This window comes from Lepisma saccharinum, chromosome 15 (genome assembly GCF_977018435.1).
Source record: "Lepisma saccharinum chromosome 15, izLepSacc3.1, whole genome shotgun sequence".
In the NCBI taxonomy this organism is placed as follows: Eukaryota; Metazoa; Arthropoda; class Insecta; order Zygentoma; family Lepismatidae; genus Lepisma; species Lepisma saccharinum.
This window is the reverse complement of record NC_139243.1, coordinates 78158802-78176397: the sequence shown is the minus strand read 5'-3', so window position 1 is coordinate 78176397 and position 17596 is coordinate 78158802.

Below are 17596 nucleotides of genomic sequence, written 5' to 3'. Positions count from 1 at the left end.
ATAAACTAGTGAAACGCATGACCCATCAGGATGATGCTTCCAAACGTAAAACCCGCAAACGTGTGCAGCCCCTCAAAATCGAAACTGTCCCTATCAAGAACGAACCGATGGACGAGGGGATAGATTTGACTACTGACTGTGATTTCATGAAACGTCGTAGGGAGATCGGCTTTTCCCCAGATACAATCGAATGTCCTGGACTACACAACGTAGAGGCGTGTTTAGATCTCTATCTTGCTAACACATATTTTCTGAACAAGGAAAAAAACAAGTTCGTGGCAATAGGATTCGAAAAGCAATCCCCTTTCAATTTGGTGTGGGAGTTTTCGCAACAGGGGAGATCACCCGTACGCATCGATTCTAAGCAGATTAGAGAACTGTGGGCTTTGAAATCTGACTTACTGAATTACGTCGAAACAGGTCGTCGATTCAATTACTTGGTTACGGGAAATATCACCGTCAGTGCTGTAAATTTTTTCGGGAAACGTTGTATCTCGATGTATCAGCATCATTCATCCGATGCTTTTATTTTCACAGCCTCTGAACTACACTTATTTTTGTGTAACCTTTTTTGGTCTCTGCAGAAATTAAAGAACGAACGTTATCATAAATTGCAACCCGAAATGGACGCTTTTGTATATTGTATCAAGAAAAATATGGTTTCAGAAAAAAAAGAAGTGCCCAATTTAGTGAACTATTTTTATATTCTTTGGTACAACGAACTGATGATTGAAATATATCTTGAGAACAATCTTGGGCAGACATTGACATTGTAAATAAGTTCTGTTACTTTCATGTATCTGATGTTGTAAATAGCCATTGTAAATGAATCATTGCTCTTTTATGTATTGTACATCAACCGCTGTTATTTTATGTATTGTAATATAACCCTTCAGGTATTGTAAACCTTTCATATTCAATTGTAAATACAACATTTGTGTTATTCTATGTATTTAAACCTATAATACCGATTGTAAATAAAACATTTGTATATTTTAAAAAACTCTTTTATTTCTTGTACTTATTACAATAGAAACTGCACATCTTCCAGACATTTTCAACTGCACAGGTTTTTTTTACATTTTCACATTTGCTATGTTCTTTGCATCTTCCTGAAGTGTTTTTCACACTATTCAATTTTGGACATTCAAGTTCTTCGATGTTACGTACGGATATTTTATTTTTACCTGTTTTTCCAAGTAATTTTTCAAACCATTTCACTTTCTCCGTACCTTTAACGTACACTATTTGATTCACAAGCACAACATATAACAGATCTCCTAATTTCTCATACGGCAGCCATCCATCTCCCCAGTTGAGACCGTGTTTGTTGGCACGGAGCCAGTAATTCACTCGGCGATACTTTTCACTCAAACAGTGTAAACCATATGGAGATTTCAATAAACAGTCAAACGCATTGTCAAAAGGAAATTTTAAAATTCCGACTTCTTTCCACACAAATTCTCCTCCTGCTCCTCGAAGACCTTGAACGTCCAAAAAACAGACATTCATTTTGTTCATCAGGTGAAAACTGTCAACGTATCTTCAATGCTACCCCGGCATACGGCGCACTTGTTCAATTGGGAAGCACAGGATCCGCAGGAAACAAAATGTCGACACGGGAGAATTACAACACTGCTAGGATTCTCAAAACATATTTTGCACACAGAATCCACACTAGGTTTATCGGACGTTTTCTCAAGAGTCTCTATACTGTCGCAATACTTGCAGCTCTTGGAGTTACGATGTAACGCCGCAACACTCTGTATAAAAGGACACTGGGGTACCAACATGTAATGTCCTAGAATCGGACAATCTTTGGATGTCCAATCGCAAAGTCCGTACGAACAATGAAAACATAATACTCTGTCGCTAAAGCCTGAATAGTAAAATCCTGCAGTCACTAATTCTTCCGGAGTCTGACGTAATCCTATAGGCCACTTTCTGTATGTTCTGTATCTCGAATTCACTGATAAGTAATTGATAACATACGGCTCGGCGTGAGTCCTGCAGACGTGATAAGTAAACACTCTCATACGTCATAAAAGGTGAAGTAATCGGATACTGTAGGTGACGGCGTCCCAGGTATCGGCGATAAAGGAACAGCCAGAGGATCGTCGGGGAACAGACGTCTGCGGACACCGAAACCTTCTGCAGGAACCACAGGGAAACAGGGATGTCCTTCTAATTTACGTAACAAAGGACGATCACAGCCAGAACACCACAAGGAATTTCTGTTCGCCAACAAAGAAAGCCACTCTTTCACTCTCTCCTTCAAAGCTTCACCGAGCTTATCCTCTTCCTTCCTGCGACGTAGTTCGCACATACACCCGTGACTTGGAAATCCTGTTCTCTCGTCCGCTCTTCTTTTTCTCTCTTCTATCTCCTTCAACGTCTCGCAGTGATGATGGACTCCTTTTCCTAATCCGTTGAACAGGTAACATCCACACCAGGGAGATTCAGGTATCGCTACATACATAAACGGGAAATAACTCAGCACCCGATGCAGGGCCGTTCGATCGTTGTCCAGGTCGCCGCAAGATCGAACAAGTTCCCAGAACTCCTCGTAGCTAACCTCGTAGAAATTCACGCCATTATCAGACAGTCTTGTACCGCACACATCCATCCTCGCATGACGCTATTATCATGTATCCCTTCTATTTATACCTTCTTTTTTTCTACGTCACGATTTCCGTTAAACACACTTCAAATAGTCCTCTAGAAGACCGAGCCTAAAACATGTTCGAACATGTTCCTTTCAGACAGAAAACAACCACACCCGATTCCAAGAATTTCCAAGAATGGCTCATCAACCTAAAACATGTTCGAACATGTTCCTTTCAGACAGAAAACAGACACGCCCAATTCCTGGAATTCCCTAGAATGACTCATAAACGTCATCTGTTTTCAAACACCGGAAACACGTACTCCAATTTATATATGACGTCACATGCCAAAATAACATAACAAAAACTTTTCCTCCTCCCAACCCAGACTTTCTGACTCATCAACGCCATCTGTTTTCAGACACCGAAAACTACCGACCAACCGTCACTGGAAAAACCCGTGACTCATCAACGCCATCTGTTTTCAGACCCCGAAAACACGTACTCCAATTCCGAGAAAACCAACCGTCACCGCGTCGCCTACTTTTCCTCCTCCCCACCCCAGACTTTCTGACTCATCAACGCCATCTGTTTTCAGACACCGGAAACTACCGACCAACCGTCACTGGAAAAACCCGTGACTCATCAACGCCATCTGTTTTCAGACCCCGAAAACACGTACTCCAATTCCGAGAAAACCAACCGTCACCGCGTACTTTTCCTCCTCCCCCACCCCAGACTTTCTGACTCATCAACGCCATCTGTTTTCAGGCACCGGAAACTCCCGCGGGAAAAACCCGAATTCCTCCAACCAATCAAAACGCTCCTTACAAAATAAGCCCCGCCCATTTATGACGTCACGACCAATCAAATTCATCCTTACAAAATAAGCCCCGCCCCTTTTATGACGTTAAAAAAAAAAAAAAAAAAAAACCTGCTGCGTCATCAATTGATCTTTGATCGATCTTTTCCAATCAATTGATTTATCGGACTGAAAAGGGGTGCATTACTACTGTAGCTACTGTGAATCTATTTCTTCCCTGTTGACTAGGCTCTTTGTGGAAATATGTCCGGAAGGAAACGATTGTGCGTTAGGGAAATCGATGAGCTGTTATATGATACGAACTGTTTATGGTGACGCCTTTCCTAACAGAGGAGGGAAGGAAGCCTTTGCAATCGTTTGTTTTGTCTATACTTCTGGATAGACGCACGCTTTAGACTCATGCTTCTGGCCTCTGGCTATCGTCAAGCTTCATTGAATTTCTAACATAGAGGCGACAGAAAGCTGACACCGCCAAACCTCATCCTCCAATCCCCTCTCTCCTTTCCCTACCCCCCCCCCCCCCGCCACTACTTCAGCTGGATCACCAGGTCTAAACACAAAGAAGAATGTGTGCCTTATCAGTACTAAACCACAGCGTTGGAAGCTTGGAGGAAAACAGCATCGTAAATACCAAGCATTTATTGTGTCTGTCAAGTGACGAACACGTGTTTGGGTGAGCCCAAACACGTGACATATTCCGAGAAAGGAGGGGGGATTTGGAAAACAGGATTGCAAAACATGTTCCCGAACGAACTGTCAGTGGTTCAACCTCAATATACAAAAATAAGTGTGGCGAACCATCGATAATTGTATCTAAAGCTGTTTGTAACATATATGTTACAGCGGCTACAAGGGATATACTTTTTTTGTAACATATATGTTACGGAAGCGAACTAAGGGAACAAATGATTGGTTGCCATAAACTTTTGGGCGGGGTGTCTTATTCCACACTTTCTCTCCGTCAAGAGTTAACCGTAGGTTATGAAAAAATGGGCGCTGAATGGGATGCGGAAAAAAATTAAGTGGGCACAAGCACCCCTTCGCTCCTCCCGGCTCCGCCATTGTCTGTCCAATTCTGTATTTTAATACTTCAGTGGTCATCAGTGTGTGCTGCCACAAATGTTTGTATCCGTGTATATATATCACGTGGCATTTATAAACAGCCTACTTTCGAGATAATTCCTTTGCCGGGAGAGGCACCTGTCTCCCAGCAGAATGAAGCAGGGCTCAAACGTTATCTTTTCCCGAAGGAAGTCCTACGCAACGCAGATAAGGAAAGCCTCTCGTGAAAAGGACTTCCTGTGTTTCTGGGCCGCCATTTTGTGAGGAGGAAGGCTGAACTATTTGAGGTGAGTTTCGCATTTTTACCTCTGAATCTAAAACTGAACAATTCACTTGGTTGCTGAACAGTATGTGATAGATGAGCAGGGGGTGCTTATCCCAACACCCCAAGGGCAATGTGGCACAGAGGAGCAAACTTAAGATAAATCTTGGGGTGAAAGGTAAATTGTGGGGTGGTGGGGGGGCAAGTTTGACATAAACAATTATTTATGTGTGTAAATATAAATAAAATCTGTCCCCTTTACGTGAATTTTCAGGGGCAGAAAGTGCCGTGCCCCTCCCCCAAAGTCGGCGCCTATGAAGGCGCATTTTCCCCCACAGCATGTCATAATTAATCCCAATGAAGTATTGAATTATCATAGCGTGCCTACTGCTGTTCTGTTACTGAAAGTCACTTTTTAATGTTATTGAACACTTTACTTGATCTGTCCCTCTAAATTCTTCCTTTTCTTCATCTGTTGGATTAAATATGGTACACCCAGTAGCAAAAGTGACTTGGAACCATCTACAGTAACTGCATAATCAGTGAAACATATATTTATCCCACGTCCCCCACCTCATCGCAGCAGGGTGTCAAGGTGTATTTTTTCTAAATATATTTCACAATAATACATACATGTTGAAGTTTATGTTATTCTTTGAAAAAAAAAAACATCAAAATTTGATGGCGTAGTCCGTGTCATGGACGCTAAGCAATAAAAATAAAATGAAGTGAAATAATTATATTTATAAATCTCTTGCGTAATAATAATTATAAATGGACGGTTTAAAGTTACAGTGGTGTAAGTCAATTTAAAAAAAACAAGACTTAGACACAGAAACCAGATCTATACAAGTCAATCTGTGAACAGAAATCATGAAGTAAATCGGAGATTCATTCAACTGTCAACAGATGACAGTTTAAGGTCTAGTGATAAAGGAAACAGCTGTTGTGTTGATCAGCAAAGTGCTCTGAATCAGACTGTTTTTCTTTTTAAGAACGTGACTTACCACTGTAACGTTAACCCTTCCAAATAACCAGTTGGAGCAGCATTTGTTAATTAACTTCGACATGCACCGTCAGTTCGAATAAGTATATCGGTAAATCCTCAATTTATATCATCATTCAAATTGCATATATTTTACAATATTTCATCTTGGTAGTAATCACAATTTTCTGAATATACCTAGGTAAATGCAAATGTAACTAATATTTTATAAAAGTTATATTTTATTGTCATTTTACGGACACAATATACTTCTACTTCTGTTTCTTACGGTTAGGTTGCTACAGTTTGGCAAATTTGACTCCCATACGCAAAGACAGATGGATCCAAATATCCCATAATATCACGGCCTAGTGCTCTTTCAGTTCACTACATTATACCTTAGCATCTCTAGTAGGCTGAGAGTAACCAAGAGATAGTCAATGGTTCGTTTATTGACGTGAAGAGACAAATAGATGGGCCAATCTAGAATAAAGTCAGTTTCGAGATATCGAATATTAACATATATCGATTTTTCACTGTCATAGACAGGGAGACAATCAGATCTAAATTTCATTTTATTCATTTTCAAACTTAGGGATTACAGAATTCCATGGTTTTGCAAATAATAATAGCTGACTTTAACCCAAAATTAGGTTACTTTAGTTTACTCGAATTTTATGTTTGAACATTTAGAATTTTGTGAGAAATCAATACCTATCGAATACATTGGAATTCCATGTGAAATCAACCAATGAAGAGGCAGTTTTCAAACTCACATATTTTGATTAATTTCAAATTTGGCACACTGAAAGGGCTACCTGAGGTAGGGAAATGTTCAAAATTACCGATCCACATCTTTTGTATTCCAAAAATTACAAGGATGCGAACTGTGTGATTTTGACCATTTTTCCAACATCTTGTGAACTTTGAATTGCAATATTTCGTCAACCATGGCTCCTATAGAAGTGATTCGGACGGCGATGGAAAGATCTTGAAGGGCTCTTTCACACGAGATATAACATGCCTATGTCAGGGTTAAAAAAAATGAAGGTCGCGTAAAGAGAGTTTTGGTAGCCATTTTCTCAAAAACTGCTGTTCTATACTGCAGAGGCCTTAGAAAGAGCGTTTCGCGGGCTAACAGCACACGTCGCTCGCACACTATTGCCGATACTCTCGTGTCGTCTGCTCCTCAACCGAACAAACAGGCCGAGGTAGCAAAAGGCAGAGGTCACTCACCCTTCCAGAAGGGTGCAGCGAGCTAGCTGTAACAACCAGGCTTGGTCGCTCGCGGACCTGATTGGTTCTCGGACCCCCCCCCCCCCATATTGTCGTCTGCTGCAAGCCCGCGAAGCGATCTTTCTAAGGCCTCATGGAGTATAGTTTCTTTACAGACATGTATTTGCATACATACACTATTACTCAATAACTGTACAAAATTTAAAACTGGGATGCCAATGGGATCAGAGTTATGTTGGATTTAGGTTAGGTTAGGCTACGTTAGGGTAGCTTTGGTAATACATGATAACATATTTTGACAGACATATTCCTGCAATTCAAAATTAAAGTTAAACAGAAATAAAATACAATTAAAACACATTTTTTAAAATTAACTCACACGAAGCTGATGTTTACATTCAGATATTAAGCCGGAAAACCCAGCTGTGTCTCAACCCTCCTTCTGCCAAGAATTCCCTCCATTCAAGATCAAAGAGAAAATACTATATTATCTGTTCCTCCTTGAACCACCATTAACTAATTTGTCAACAGCTCAACCAGCCTTACTTTTAGCTGTGAACCTTATTAGTCTAGAAGTCTTGTTGTACAAGAAATGTAAATTGTTGTTTTTTCGTAGTGAATGGTTAAATTCCTTGAGTCTTTCCTTGGACTCTTCTTGAGTTCTGAAAACAATTCAAGACTAAAATTGGTAAACGCTGTAAGTGCCACAATAATTCAAACACCGTTTTCCACGTTAAACTGTGAAATGTGCCATGCTTTATAATGTGGTAAACGTGAAATGTGGCTGGTAGAATTCTAAGTAGTTCAAAGGGCGTGTAAAGAGGTCACTTGTGTTAACGATTTTACGGGCTGGTGTGCTGAACGATGCAATTTCCCAACACTTTCGCTTTTGGCACTTACAATGATTACCACGTTTAGTCCTCAATTCAAAGAAAGATTACCAAATTAAACTGTCAAATAGATTTGATGTTTTGCAGGATTTAAATGATGATGAAAATATAAATGGAACAGATGTAAATAAGAATTGGGAGCACATACGTAATGCAATACGTACGGCCAGGAGAAGGGAATTTTAAAACTAAAAATTAAACTTTTTTCTATGGTGGTACTGAAAATCATAATTTTGGAACAGGCTTTTTCATAAATAATAGAATTATCTCGGCTCTTAAAACAGTAGAATTTATTAATGATAGGATATCATATGCAGTTTTACAGGGTAGGTGGTGTAAAATTATTTTAATAAACATACATGCACCAACGGAAGATAAAGATGATAATACTAAAGATGATTTTTATACAGAGTTAGAACAGGTCTTTGATAAATTTTCTCAGTATGATATGAAAATTCTGTTAGGTGACTGTAATGCACAGATTGGCAAAGAAGAGACATTTAAACCCACGATTGGTAAAGAAAGTCTTCATGAATTAAGTAATGATAATGGTATAAGATTGATTACTTTTGCAACCTCAAAGAATTTAATTGTGAAAAGTACCACTTTTAAACATAAAGATATCCATAAATATACCTGGTCTTCTCCAGATGGTAAAACTCATAATCAGATAGATCATATTCTCATTGATAAGAGAAGACATACTAGTATAATTGACGTTCGTACACATAGAGGTGCTGACTATGCCAGTGACCATTATTTAGTAATTGCTAAATTAAGAGGAAGACTCTCAGTGATAAATCATAAGCAACAAAATCTAAAAGTTAGAAAATTTGATACAGGAAAGTTTACTGATCAAAGAATTAAGAAAGATTACCAAATTAAACTGTCAAATAGATTTGATATTTTGCAGGATTTAAATGATGATGAAAATATAAATGAAACAGACGTAAATAAGAATTGGGAGCACATACGTAATGCAATAGAATCAGCAGCTAAAGAAAGTATAGGATACCATAAACCGAGAAAAAGTAAGCCATGGTTTGATAATGAATGTCATAATCTAATAGAAATAAGAAATCAGGCTAGGCTTAGGTGGTTAAATAACTCTGATGATACAAATCTAAACAATTATAATAGAATAAAGCGAGAAGTTAACCGCACGTTTAGAAGTAAAAAAAGAGATTACTTGAAAAGCAAAATTAACGAAATTGAAACAAACAGCAAAAATAAAAATATCAGAGATTTATATAAAGGTGTAAATGAGTTTAGAAAGGGGTGGCAACCTAAAGTAAACTTGATAAAAGATAAAGACGGTGATTTTCTAGCTGACCCAAGCGATATTCTAAATAGATGGAAGAACTACTTTAATGACCTTTTAAATGTCCATGTAGGAGATAAATCAGAAGTACATGAAGTACACACAGCAGAACCTTTAGTTCCAGAACCTAAAGGCTAAAGAATAACAAAGCACCTGGCATTGATTTAATACCAGCTGAGTTAATTAAATATGGTGGAAATTTCTTAATATGTCAAATTCATAAATTAATTAGTTTAATATGGAATAAAGAATAAATCCCTCAACAGTGGAAAGAATCCATAATTGTTCCTGTGTTTAAAAAAAGGTGATAAAATGAACTGCAATAATTACCGTGGAATTTCTCTATTCTCAACAACATACAAAATATTGTCTAACATTCTTTTATCAAGACTAACACCATATGCTAATGAAATTATAGGTGATTATCAATGTGGATTTAAATGTAACAGATCAACTACAGATCAAATGTTTCACATCAGACAGACACTTGAAAAAAAGTGGGAATATAATCAAAATGTCCATCAGTTATTCATTGATTTAAAAAAAGCATATGATTCGGTCAAAAGATATAAATTATATAATATATTAGTAGAGTTTGGAATACCTAAGAAGCTTGTTAGTATGATAAAAATATCCACCAGTGAAACAGAAAGTAAAATTCGTGTGGGTATTAATATGTCTGACAAATTTACAATTAATGATGGGTTAAAACAAGCAGATGCATTATCTCCTTTGCTCTTTAATTTTGCCTTAGAATATGCTGTTAGGAAGGTAAAAGAAACTAAAGAAGGACTAAAATTAAATGGTGTGACTCAGTTGGTAGCATATGCAGATGATGTAGACTTACTGGGGGATGATGTGAATACAATTAAGAATAATTTTAAAATATTTTTCAAAACTGCTAAAGAGATAGGTTTGGAAGTTAACAAAGAGAAAACTAAATATATGCTTACAGGCCGAAACCAAGTGTTAGGTAATAATCAACATCTAATTATTGATAACAACTCGTTTGAAACAGTTTCCAAATTCAAATACTTAGGAGTAATATTAACAAATGAAAATTATATTAAAGAGGAAATAAAAAGTAGGCTTAATTCAGGAAATGCATGTTACTTCTGTCTTCATAAACTTTTGTCTTCTCGTTTAATATCTAAGAAACTAAAAGTTAAAATATACAAAACAGTAATTTTGCCTGTAGTATTATATGGGTGTGAAACTTGGTCCCTTACATTGAAAGAAGAACATAAATTGAGAGTATTTGAAAATATGATCCTTAGGAAAATATTTGGACCTAAAAGGGATGAGGAGACAGGTGAGTGGAGAAGGTTACATAATTTAGAACTACATAATTTGTATTCATGTCCAGATATTATTATATTATATTATTAGAATAATTAAATCAAGAAGACTTAGGTGAGCAGGCCATGTGGCACGAATGGGAGAGGAAAGAGGAGTTCACAGGATTCTTGTTGGGAAACCAGATGGTAAGAGACCTGTAGGAAGGCTAAGACGAAGATGGATGGACAACGTTGAGATGGACCTAAGGGAAATCGGTAGGGATGGAAAAGAGTATATAGATCTTGCTCAAGATAGGGACAGATGGAAGGCCTGTTTTGCTGCAGCCATGAACCTTCGGGTTTAAGAAGGCTAGAGAGTTAGTTAGTTAGTTAGTTAGTCCTCAATTCATGAACTGCTGCTTGTGTAAGCGTTGAATGTTGAGTGAACACAGAGAATAGAGAAATTCCCTTTTATTTTTTTTTGTTTTAATACCTTCGTAGCCAATAAAAACAAACACATTCAATATTGTTAAGTAATTCTTAATAATAAGCTGCCACTTTAGCAAATGTTAGTTGTAATCTCAGTTATTGTCTACTAATAACCTTTGAATTTTAATTTGCTGAATTTTGTTTAAAGTCTAAGTTTGTGTACAGATAGGATAATCGCGACTGGGCAAATGGCGGTTCAAGATAAAATTTTCACCCCGACGAGGTCGATTTTTGGCGCCCCCTACTTCCCCCCTTCCTCAAACAAAAAACATGGCCATGTAATACATATACGGTTTTAATGACGAAATATAATAGCCTTATTTTAAACATACTTTGTTTATTTACATAATGACATCAAAATAACAGTAATCTCTTATCTCATATATATTATGGAAATTCTCACGTGTAACTTATATCTTGCCTTTAATTACATTATAATCAGTGGCGGCCCAAGGGGTGCTTGTGCACCTCTAAATTTTCTTCCGCACCCACTTCAGCACCCATTTTTCAAAACCTATGTTCAACCGGGAAACACTAGTCCTTACAGTATCATATTGTGTCATGCCCTCACGTTGAGCACCGAATGGCAGGTAATGAAGTGACACCGTTGTTCTTGATTTCCCCTGGAAAAAAGAAGTCTTTCAAATTTATAGAAACATGTCGTTATTGTCCTAAATTCAAGCAAAATTGAAGCAAGTAGCTTCTGTTTCAGATGGCTGCTCAGAGATTTGATTTAGTGGCTACAACATGCATGTAATATTCATTTTCCTTTTTTCAACATCGCACCCCATACATTTCATTCCGCATCTCCTCAGCGCCCCTACATGATTTATCCTGGCGCCGCCGCTGATTATAATAGCCAATAATTGCATTACGCGCCACAACAATTTTTGCATCTCCTCAATATTTCTCCTACTGACGTAGTTCGCTTCTGCGCCACCAGAGGTCTCCTCAATGGAGTCATCCTGCCTGTTCTCGTATGACCTCTGCCGGCGTTTTCCGAACTTCTGTCCCTCCGCTCTCGAACACATACAGGGTGCAACCGCCGTGTAGTCAAGTGTTTCCACGCGAAGGGAAATTCCCCTTTTTGCAGCGAAATTCGAACCAAACTTGATGCGAAAAGGTACATATTGAAAGAATCGAGGATTACATTAGTTTAGTGTGCGCCAGTTCTTTATTTCTATGTCGTTCCTTATTCATACTTCTTTTGATTTGAAGCCTATATCTATTTTCTTTCTATTTCGTTTATTGTACGTCGCTTTACTATATCTCGGCTAATAGCGACGATGAGGATGAACGATGAATAGAGGATGGAACAAACACAATTGTACATTCATGCCTGACCAGGATTCAAACGTGGGACATCTGCTCCTGATGCGATAGGCTGTGAAGTATGTGATTAACATTTTCCATTCGTACCAACATGGGTCAAAGGAAATACTACTGCAACAACTACCACTTGCTCAGTTTCATTTGGAGGGATACAAACTTCAACCTGCACACACACACACACAAAACAAACAGGTGTGATGGTGCTTGTGTGTATAAATATATGAAAATACATTTTAGAATAGCACACATAAATTTCTACTTTATATAACAATTCCCAAACAAATAAAACACTAGGCCTTGTTCTTTGGTCATTTGGAATTTAATGAAACGGAAAATTCGAAGTTTGTAATGTTAAAGTTGAGAACATAAATTCATCTATTCCTTTTTTAATGCAAAGTGCGATTTGAATTGACGATGAGAAGTGGAAGTTTTCCCCACCCTCTGTCTTGAACCATCCCACCCTCTGGTTATGAGTGACACTTCCCAACCAGGAATAATTACTTTGCACAATGGATATGTAAGCTATTTTATTAAATGTGTATCATACTTACAGGGTTCCAGTCCATTTCATTTCAGTTAATTTTAGAGACCCGTAGCTATATGATGGTGATTTCCTCAGAATTCTAGAGGGTGTTCCACAAACACTTTTCCCACGAATACTAGAAATGGGGCGTGTTTTTGACGTATGTTAAGTCGCTTCGTCCTTGAATATTGTTCGAGCGATTGTTGAGAGCTGCAGTGTTTTGTTGTGTCTTACAACAAGAAGGATAAAAAATCCCGTGGTTCCCAGAGATGTAATCGGAAGGACTGGAAGGACAGGTAAACATTTGACAAAACAGTTATTTTATTTTTATATTGGATGTACTTTAAGGGAGATTTCACATCGAAGCGAGAGGCGACACGAGAGTTTTACACCAAAGAGACACACGGCTTCAGAAAATAGGATTATGATATTTGTCAACCGCTTTCTGCAGAACCTATAGTCTATCAGTATAACTGACACAAGAACCGGGTGATAGACTAACGTACTATGGAAGGACTTGCCTCCAAGCGCTGGCTGTTAAAGAAGAAAAGCAGTCACGCCTTAAATAGTCAAAACACGGTCTCTCTTCATGATGTTGAAGGCAAATTACAGAAGATAACTGCACCAACAAACTTGATAAAGCCAAGACAACCTTGTGTTTTATTTTGAAATATTATGCATATTGACTTTATTATAGCAACAAATTAGAGCCAGAAATGCTGTATGGTCTCTCTTCTGGAGTTTAAATATAGATCGTTGGGGGTGAAGCATTCACTGCGCATGCGTGAACAGAAAACTGAAGCGACGCGATGCAGGATATTGAGATAAATACCCCAGTCTGAGCGACACGCAAGAGGCACCTGCAGCTTGTCGGGTCTCTTCCATTCGAAAGGTTCAATTGATTACTGAGGGTTAGCTTCGGAGTCAAACGTGTCACTTGTCGCCTGTCTCGTGTCACTTCTGTGCGAAATATCCCTAGGATGCTCTACAAGTAATATATTGATTTCCTTTACACTTTCCTCCCAACTTTGGCTAATCGTGAAGATGAGAATTAGTGGTGATGAAATTAAATGGGCGAGGGACAATCGCAAACACCCATGGACCGGACACAACACGGACCCCACAGAGGATTATAGTGGTTGCAAGGCCAGACGCCAGAGCCTCGTTAGTCTGCAAGATTGCAGTCCAGGCTGTACTACGATACATTTTAGTGTTGCTACAAAGGCTTACAGGCCACTCTAGAGGTACTAAAAGTACTATCATTGCTTGTGAAAAACGATATCCTTCAGTTTTTAGAGCGTAGGAAGAAGTTGGCTTGGCTAGAAGAACATTTCAAACTTTGGAAACGATTGATTCATCTTGTATGGCACAGTACTTGCAAGAAAATCGTTTGAAAACATGTGTTTTATGGTGACATATTAATTCCTCATTTATGCGAAGAGATGAACTTTAAGGTAAGGGATATCACTTATGACATTTCTCTTCTACATAGAAAATCGAAAACACCTTTCCGCCTCAATATGTACCAATATCTACAGCTGAATGTGCAATTCAGTGACATGAAAATATTGTTTTTTGTTTTTTTTAATGTGTGACAAGCGCAGTGGGACAGTGTGGAGTACGTATCGTGGCCTGATCTCATTTGTGCCTGTTAGCCTTTACTAGTAGTCTGAGGAAAGTAGGGTATGCGCGGGAAATATTCAACAAAACGAGATGGACTTGAAGCATGAATCGAGATGAGACGAGTTGTGAATATCTGTAAATAATTTTGTGATAAACTTATATGATATTCCCATAATTTTTGTGACAATTGCGGAAATATTTAATTTAGGGAAATTCTATACATTGTACCCCTGCAACGCCACGACCCGTTCCTGCTCCACCGGAAATCCTGTACTACTTTTTGTTGTTGTTCTCCTTCTTATTATTATTATTATTATTTTAGACATTTTTTGAGGGGTGAAGGGAAAAATTTGTCCGAAAAGGGACATTTTGCCCCTTGGAGAGGGAAATTGTGCTCGCCCATTGTGGCAACACTGGTGCAGACGTTCGTACAAGGACACATAGCTGACCCAACTGGGCGAAGCAACGTGATGCAATACTTCCTGATGAAGACTCCAGCCCTGTTTCTTAAGGTATGTATTCTTGTATTTATAGTAATTTCTTGTTGTAATGGAAGTGCTACGAATGGTTATTGTGGAGTGGACAGAGTGCAGCGTAAACTTTACGAAAAGCACGAGTTTCGAACAAGTTCATGAAGCAATGGATACAGTTGCACGTGAAAAAATATTCAGCTGCTGCGTTTTGCTTGTTGCAAAAACGAGTAATCTTTCCTCGTGCTTCAATTACTGCATCCATTGTCACCAATTAATTAATTGAACAATCTTCTCACTCGGTGGCAAGCAGTGGCGTCGACAGGTTTAATCATCTAGAGGTGATGAAGAGGGGGGGGGGGGGCGGAGTGAAATTTTGGGTTGTTGAAAATAAAGTAAACATGAAACATACAGGCAGTCTCGCAGCCAGATTTTTATTTCGGAGGGGGTTCATCCCATAGCAGCCGGCATCTAAAGGCGCAAGAGTGGGAGAATAAAAGCTAGGCAATGTCTGCTGCCACGTTCTTTTTCTGCTAGAACCTCGGTCTTTGTCTTAACGTGATTTCATCATGCTATGTATGCAATTACGTCTGTAACACATACTGTGAAGTTGTAGCGATTACTTTCACAAATTTTCTTTAAGATTATGTTTCTTAGCATTCTTCTAATATAAACCTAAATGCTCTCGTAGTTAGGCTAGGTTCTGTTAGCATTAAAATAGTATCGTTAAATGCTTTCTAAAGAAAAGGGGTCTAAATTATCTGTACATTAATTCCCACTAATCATAAACTTGCATTTCTCTCGTCTCAATCTGTTCTTAACATTTGTAACATCCTCTTAGCAGACGAATTACGTGGCAGGAGCAAATTTGAAGCTTCTTTTTACTGCTGACACGTGCGTGGCAGCAGACTCGGCCTAAAAGCTAATGGTGCAACCTTGCCCCCCCCCCCCCCCAACCTTGGAAGGAAGTCAATTCTAGTTGGAGCAAGACGAGCAAACATCGACAGCCCAAGGGCATCTAAGGGGGGCACAGAGGGGCAATTAGTCCCCTCGAGTTCAAATTTGATGCAAGTAGAAATACATTTCGTAAGATTTTCTTCGCCGGTAATAACTGCTTTTCTTAGTCTCATCACGTTCAGAGCGATAGCTAGGGGCCGTGCATGGTGCGGTGGGAGTCGGTCCTGGGCTCCGAAAGATGATAAAAGAGAGAATGCCATGGCACCCCGTGAAACTTTTTCATCTCTATTAAATCAATACTGTTATCAGTTCGAAAAAAAATGGATCTAAGAATATTCTAGCTTGCTTCGTTCGCAATGTTTTTTTTTCTCCTGTAATGCATTGTAAATTACCAGCGAGAGAAGTAAGACTTCTAATTCATTTTGTCTTAAATGCACGAATAATTATTTAGAGGAAAGGAAGCGTGCACATTTGAGAGACAGTTTATATCATTTTTGCTGTTGGTTTATTTTGAGGTGGATGAATTGACGCACATAATTTAGTGTTAACATGCTGCAGGCTCGTACCCAGGATTTTTTGTAGGGGGGAAAACCCGAAACTTTGTGTGTGTGTGTGTGTGTGTGTGTGTGTGTATATATATATATATATATATATATATATATATATATATATATATATATATATATATATATATATATATATATATATATATAATTGTCATAAAATATATGTCAATTATTAAATAATTAATTAATTACAGATTCGTATAGTGGACATCAAAGCAAACTTTTCTCAGTAACATTTTTCTCGTTGGTGCATCAATTCGGCGCTACAGCCGTTCAAAAAAGACCGTTTTGCCGCCTGGATGCTGGCAACCCAACAGAACATTTGATCGTATATGTGATGTCATTTCCTGCGGCGAAACAGCGCACGGCATGGTTGCAAGGAACACACACATTTTGTGAAAATTGACAAACTACCAACCACATGATTAGGTGTAAAACGAAGCGAGAAACGCGTTCAGTAGACCGAACATCATAGCCTACAAGTCAGAAGATCAGAAGTCATCTCAGGGGAAGGGGGAATGAACCAACGATATGAGAAATGGTAAAAACGTATTCAAAATGAAGTGTGAATATCGGAATTTGTCTAAGCCTACATGTCAAATATCATCAACAATACATTTTATTGGACGTACAGCTTACATGTGGCTCTTTACGCCCAGCTACATGTCAAATATCATCAACAATACATTTTATTGGTCTTACCGCTTAAATGTGGCTGTTTGCACCCAGCTACGTGTAAAAAATTTGCAAATCTCGTTGCAAGGTTGATATCTACAGATTTGTGTCCAGATGCCTTGTGGTACTTTTGTGCTAATAACGGAAGTATCCGAGGTTCACGTTGTTACATAACGGCTAAAACACGTACAACCACAGTAACAATCTAAAGATGAATCAGTAGCGAATATACTGCCCTGTTCACAGTTGCAAACTATTACATGTGTATCCGGTGCATAGATAAACACAGTCGTCGGATAGCTTGTTTTACACCCATTTTTGTCTCTTGCCTCATAATGCCCTGAATATACATTATATTATGAGTTGATTACCTTTGGAATTTTTAGTTCTTTCATTTCTAGTTTGTCATCTGTTCAGTGTGTCACAGACAACTAGTATCAGAAGGACGAAGTGGATAGACTAAATTGTAGATGCCAACTTGGTAACTAGATTTGCAAAT